The following is a 7,463-nucleotide window of genomic DNA, read 5'->3' as shown; positions in this document are numbered from 1 at the left end:
ATAGATAGATAGATAGATAGATAGATAGATAGATAGATAGATAGATAATAAACAAGACAGATGGGGAGACACATGCCCTCAAGGAGGTCAGATGACAAAGTGGGGGGTCCACATGTTGTAAAGGCAGGATAGATGGTGAGGCCCTGTGTTCCTCCTCTGAACCAGAAGGAGTAGCATCATTGATCCCCATCCCATCCAAGCCTTGTAAGCAGTCAAGGAGCCTGGGTGGGTTGTTGGCCAAAAGGCGGACACCCCTAGGTTGGTGGGCTTCCTGAAGCCCAGCCATCTCAGCTGGAGTGGAGGAGAGCTGACAGGAGTCTTAGAAGACAGGAGGAAAGAGCAAAGATAAACAAGCTACTTCTGATGACCGCCTAAGAACTGCCCTTGTGGAGAAAGAAGATGTGACCATTGTATAGATATGGGAAGAAGGGAGCAGTTTAGGGGCTTCCCCTCTAGGAGAATGTCTCTGGATGCATGGGCTCAGAGATACAACTAGCAAAGGGCAAATGAAGCCTTTTTCCAAGGTGCTGGCATGGGAATGATCTGAAGGCCTCTGAGGTCACTTCCAGCTTCAAAATCTTAAGTCTATGAGTGAGTTCACTGGGGATGGGGGGAAATATGTTACTGTCCCATCATTCCCACACTTCATCTCAAGATTTTTGGAGGCCATGAGACTGTCTGGAGGGTGCACCTGCCCCTCCAGTGCCAATTGCATTGACATGAGAATGTCGTCTGTGACCACTGGGCATTCTCATCACCCCAAGGGCATTTGCCTTAGGAGTAGATAATCTGGTTATGCTTATGCTAGTGGTAGTTGATTATGCAGAAACAGTGAGGGAAGAAGGGGCCTATCCAGGGAGAATTGTGTATTGGGAAAGAAGGTATTATGTGTATGTATGTATGTATGTGTGTGAATAGATAGATAGATAGATAGATAGATAGATAGATAGATAGATAGATAGATAGATAGATAGATAGATGGATGGATGCATGGATGGATGGATGGGTGGATGGATGGATATGGAGTAGGAGCCTATAATGTGTATAGATACAAGGATATGGATAGATACAGATATGTGAATAGAGATAGAGGGAGAGATAGATTTAAATATTAAGTTGGATATAGATGTAGAGATAGATACAGATAGATATATAGAGGTGCCTAACAATTCACTGTTTCACCAGACACAGAATTCTTATTTCATTAGGCATCATCCAGATCCAAGAGTGAGTGTATAGGAGGTACACAGTGGTAGTAACACTTTAGAGGGAAAGTCTGGGCCTTCAACCAGGCTCCTCCCTCTCATCAAGGCCCTATCCCTAGGTGCGAATCTTAAGAACCCATGCACACTCTCTTGGGTGTTCAGATGGAAGGATTGCTTGACCCCAGTGTGGAGAAATTTGGAATCTGCATTGTATAAATCATATTATTGCATATTCTCAATGTATAATAAATTATTTATTACTATTATTATTGTAATAAAAATGAAGCAACAGCAACTGCATAGCAACAGTAGAGAGGCAATATAATGTGTGGAATGGAGAGTTGGTCTTTAGATCCAGGAAGATTGTGTGACCCCAGGCAATGTGCCAGACAATTCCCTACAAGGATAAGTTTTTGCTGGGGTTTTTTAAGGGGCTGGAGCAGAATCTGTCACACTCTATTTTTTTTCTTTTTTAAATTTTACAATCACTGACCTTGTCCCTACCTTTATAGTATCAGTGAGATGGAGACTTGTCCCAGGACTGGCTCTAAGCATCACTAAATATAAAAAGAGAACAAGAATAACAAAAATCATCACATTTGCAGGACAGTAATGGGAATGTAAATTTTTAAGATCTTCCCTGCCCCTAGGCTAAAGTGCACCTGGAGCCTGGGGTGGGAGGCTTGTTTTTCAGTAGATACTTCTTGATTGGCCAGTGAGTCAATAAGGTTGTTACATTCTCTGAGCCAGGAGAAGGTTATATAAGCCCTGGTTTGAGGCTTTGTTTTGGGGCTCACTTTGAGAAGTGTTCTGTGATTTGATCAGATGAGACTCTGGGAAGCCATTGTTGAGAGTCCCCCGGCTTTGAAAACCCCAGATGTTGATTTGGTGTAGATGTAATGGTTGGACAGTTTGGAAACTGTATACTTGATCTGTTTCTCTGTCTTGATAATTCTGTCTGTATATTCTGAAGTTCGGGGTGCTGACCTTTTTCCCCTGAACGAGGTAAACGATACATATTTGACTGATTAAAGTAAGCTTGTTAACCCATTTTGAGTTGCTTTCCTTTAACAAAGCATATCCAAGAACCTGTATTGGCAGCCACCCTGGGAATGCTTGGGGTGCTTGCTGATACAAGGACTCAATAAGATTTACAAGATGCTTTGCATGCCAAACCCAAAAGCTCTGGTTAATGAAGGCTCTCAGTGGGTCAAGTTCTCTTAGACCCTGGAAACTTCCTAAGACACAAGATAACAGGATTTGGAATTGAAATAGTCAATAAACACTTATCAAACAACTACAATGTGCCAGACATTGTGCTAAGTCTGGAGACACAAATATATATGAAAAAGAAAGCCCATGCCTGACTTCAGAGAGCTTACAATATAATAAGGAAAGAAAACACATGAAAGAAGGCTAAAGGGGGGAATAGGATACCCATCTGGGGAGGGGGAGAATGGTGGAGAAGTCAAAAAAGTGCAAAATGAGTGCCTTCAGGGAAGAAAGGAGGGGATAGCTAAAGGACAAGATCATCTTGCACAGCCCTCCCATTTTATAGAGGAGGAAACAGAGGCCCAGAGGTGGCAACTTGACTAATGTTACACAGCAAGTTTGTGGCTCTGAGTTTAGATTCAAGGTCTCATGATTCTAGACCTACCCACTGTGCCACACTGTCCCTCTCATCTGACACTTCATGGTGTATACAACATAGTCACCCAAATTAGAAACTCTGTCAAGGCAGGACCACATTCTTCCTCTTTGTATCCCATCACACACACCCCCACCACCACCACCATTAGCGCAAAGTCTTTTTAGTAGCCACTTAATAAATGTTTGTTGATTGACTACCCTGTTACCCTTCCTGAAGCAGCTTCTCACTGTGATGTCCTTACTGTTTTCTGCTGCATTTTCTGGACCTTAGGCGTCAAAAAATTAAGTCAAATCAATGATCATTTAAAGAGCCTGGCTAATTGTGTTAAACCCTGGGGAGACATAGAAAGACAAGAACAGAGAACAGTCCCTGCCCTCAAGGAACTCACAGTCTAACAGGAGGCACAATAGACATAGCCAAATACAAGCTAGATACAGATGGGATAAAGTGGAGACAATGCCAGAGGGAAGCCACCCTGAAGGGATCCAGGAAGCACAGAGCTGGAGCAGGCTTGGGACCAGCACAAAGGGTAGCTGTCCAAAGTTATGATCCAATCCCACTCTGTAGACTAGACTGACTTTTTGCTGACTCTCCCACTTCTTGGTGTATTTGCTTCTCGAGCACAAACATGGTGAGAGAAACTGGCTACACGGATGACCCTGGAGCGATTTCCAAGGATCAGCCCACTAGCACATCTATCAGCCAGCCTCAGCTAACTGCAAGACTGCTCAAACCAATGTGAAGGACTGGGTGAGCCCAGAACTCCGCTTTGCCCTTTGAACATTGAAATCAAAATGCTTTGTAACTCTCCTCCTGTACAAATGGGCTTTGGGCATAACTGTTCCCATAATGAAAATGAGGAGAGAGAGAATGTAGGAGATGGGGGTGGGAGAGAGGGTAGTCAGGAACAATTGCCTTAGCTTCTCTATGTTTATTGTTGTGGCCACTGTAATAACTATTACACATACATACATGCATACATACATACATATAAAAAACATACTGGGTAACTTGGTGGTGCACCAGGCTTGGAATCAGGAAGACACTTCTTCATGAGTTCAAATCCAGCCTCAGACATTTACTAGCAAGTCACTTAACCCTGTTTGCCTCAGTTCCTCATCTATAAAATGAGCTGGACAAGGAAATGGCAAACCACTCTAGTATCTGCCAAGAAAACCCCAAATGGGGTCACAAAGAGTTGGACATGACTGAAAAATGATTAAACATTTCATTCATTCACATTTCATATCTATACACATATACATTAGTTTTATGTGTGTGTATACACACACTGAATGCATGTAAGTTCTTTGGATTGCACTGAGAAAGAAAATAAGATTGGGAAATCACAAGCCAAAACAATTTTGAATGATTTGGGGAAGCTAATATAGACCCCAAGATTTGAAACATGGAACCTAGAGCACTAGGGGAAAATTGGGGACTACAGGCTCCAGCCACTCATGATTCTATTCAATGTTGAGGAGCCACATCCTTTCTTCCCATCAGTTCACTACTGCTCTGTAGCTACCCTGCCCTTGTAAACCCTCTGGGGAGAGCAAAAGTTCCCAACTTCCCATCACCAAAGGCTTCTGCCTCCCATGATCCTTCAGATCCTCCTTCTGACTTGGAAAAAAAATTAATCTCCCATCAGGCCTCTTGTTGATAATGGTCTCTACAAGGATCAGTCAAGTGAAGGTTGGAGTACGTAATGACTTTCAGGCGGTGGATTGTTGAAACCAACTTGATTTTTAAAAGTCAACTACTCAAGAGTAGAGGGGCTAAATTCAATTTAATAGTTATAAAGTGTCATCTATGTTGTGCTAGGTTAGACAGAGACAAAATCATTCAATAGTCCTTAACGAACTTATACTCTAGTGGGGAAGAGGATGGGAAGGCAACAAGGAAATAGATAACTCTATACAGGATAATTGTAGTAAAAAAAAAAAAAAAAACTTACTCCATCACCATCTTCTTTCCAGTCACCTTACCACTCCACTCCTTCTACCTACTTTCCCATTCCAGAACCATAATCGTATCAATATTACCATTGCTACTGGAAAGGGTGCATCAATCTACTTTCCTAGGGTTCCACTCCCCATTCCTGTAATTTGCCAAGCCAAGATACCCTTCCCTGGCCTCTACTCCCTATATATATTCTTCCCTAAGAAGAAGGTAAGCACCTAAAGGACAGGGGCTAACACACTTTTGTATTTACATCCCTAGCACTTTACACAGTGCTTAATAAATCATATTTCATTCATTCATTTATTTATTCACAGTTTGAAGGAAGAAAGAAAATCAACACGAGGGGATCAGGAAAGTTGCAAATTTCACAGGGAAAAGATTACTCAAACTACAATTCATTTCCATAATCATTCATTAAGGACTTACTATGTGCTAGGTATGGTGCTAAGTGTTAGGGAAACTAAAAGAGCTCTTGCCTTCAAGGAGTTTACATTCTCCTGGGAGACCTTACATTTTCCTCATACCAGTTGAATCCTGGATCTTTTGAAGTCTACAGGACTCACCTATCAGAGGTTCCTTTCCATCTCTCTAATTCTAGGAAAGATCAACAGAAAATCAGTGTGCATCTCTCCTTTGCCTTAAGTTACAGTTTTGTGTTTAGCACAGTGTCTGACACATAGTAGGCACTTAATAAATGATTATTGAAGTGAATTGAATTGAGCCCCCTACAAAACTGCAAATTCCATGAAAGCAGAGATTGTTTCTTTTTTATTTCTTTTTGGAGGACAAATGAGGTTAAGTGACTTCCCCAAAGTCACACAGCTAGTAAGTGTGTCAAGCATCTGAGGCCGGATTTGAACTCAGGTCTTCCTGATTCCAGAACCAGTGCTAGCTGCCTAGCTGCCCAAGATTGTTTCTTATTTAATCTTTGAATTTAATCTTTGAATCTTCCCTATCAGTGTTCTGCTTAATCAATGCTTCTTAAACTTAAATGAAATGAGTTTAAAGAATCAAGAGGCTGAAAAGAACCTCAGGAAAAAAAAATTAAAGTCATGGAATTGGAATCTGAGTTAGAAAGAATCTAGACCAACCTGTACCCGAATAAGAACTCCCTAAAGTCAGGTTCCTAAAATCAGCCACAGAAATACTGTATGGGGGAACATATGATTTGAAAACAATTCATATAAAAATGATCTATGGTTCTTAGTGGTCTGCCACAAGATCCAATGAGTCAATAGTGTGATATGACAAGCAAATACATTTTTAAAGGCCATTGAGATAGGAAATCTTAATGATGGAATCCTGATGAAGCTGCCCCCAGTCCCAATATTCTAACTTCCTTGTGGGTCTCACTGAACAGTGGACATGTCCTGGTTTAACCACACAGTTTGACTTTAACCACACCACTGCCCCCAGACTCAATCATAGGCCTCACTGAACAGCAGGCCCACTACCCCTACCTAACCACTGTCCTTCCCCTCCTCCTCCCAACTCAATATACTAACTTCCTCATATATTCCTCACTGCCTTACTAGAATAGCAGGGGTATCCTTGAACTCATGCCCCACTATAACAGAAGATGTATCCATATGATGGAATCCCAGTCACTGCCTCTATCTAGCCACTGCCCCCAGACCCATTCCTCATATTTCTCACAGAAACAGCAGATGTGTCCATGAACTCAACCACAACCACATCCATCTAATCTTAGACAGGATCACAACAGCCAGCCAGTCAGAAACCACCAGGATGCCTGAGCAGTATATGGACCCCAAAACAATAGAAGGGACTTCCCCTAAGTAGGCACCTGCATAGCAAAAGCTGGCCTTTTGGGGAACTTATGATGTAGAGAGGCTTATTATAATATCATTAACATACATACATGCCCCCTGAGTGAGTTTTTCTATATGCATTGTGGGTAATCACATGTACTGTTCCTCCAAGACTGGGACCCCTCCCTTGTTATCTAATCCCTTGACAAATCCCTCCTGCTATTTTTAATCTTCATAATTTCTGTTGTGTAATCAGCACATTGCATTATAAAATTGTCTGCCTTGTTTATTGAAATTGCCGATTCCTCTTGGAACCCAGCCTGCTTCTCCCAACAAATATCTTTGCTTGAATTTGAGATGGTCTGAGTCTGAATTCTTTCGAGATGACCCCCACAATACACCATGAAACTGCAACATTAGGAGGAATAAAAAGAGCTATATACAGTGTTTCAAAAGGAGGCATGATGTAGCAGTTCAAACAAATGTTCGATTTGGAGTTAAGAAGCCCCACTTCCAATACTACCCCAGATTCTTTACTAGCCACGTATCCCTGGAAAAATCACTGAACCCCTCTGAGTTTCAATGCCCTCACCTATAAGTAAACAGCATCCTCAATACATCACAGGGTCCTTTTCTCAGCGAGTTTTCTCAGAGGCTTTTCAAAGACAGTGTTAGATTTAATTAACCTATTCAACTCTGAGAATTCTTGGATATTCCCCCGAATTCAAGTCTTTCCTTGAATTGAAAAATTGAATTGAATTTTTCACGTACCTTGTTCTGGAAAGACAACACTCTAGACATTAGACTTGTCTATCTAATCACTAAGAAAATGATTAGAGCTTCTTTAAAGCTCTAAATCTAATTCCCAGA

The sequence above is a fragment of the Petaurus breviceps genome, unplaced genomic scaffold (assembly GCF_028583685.1).
Source record: "Petaurus breviceps papuanus isolate PSGF00001 unplaced genomic scaffold, PetGlider_PUasm1.0 139, whole genome shotgun sequence".
Classification (NCBI taxonomy): domain Eukaryota; kingdom Metazoa; phylum Chordata; class Mammalia; order Diprotodontia; family Petauridae; genus Petaurus; species Petaurus breviceps.
Note: the sequence above shows the minus strand (reverse complement) of the source record.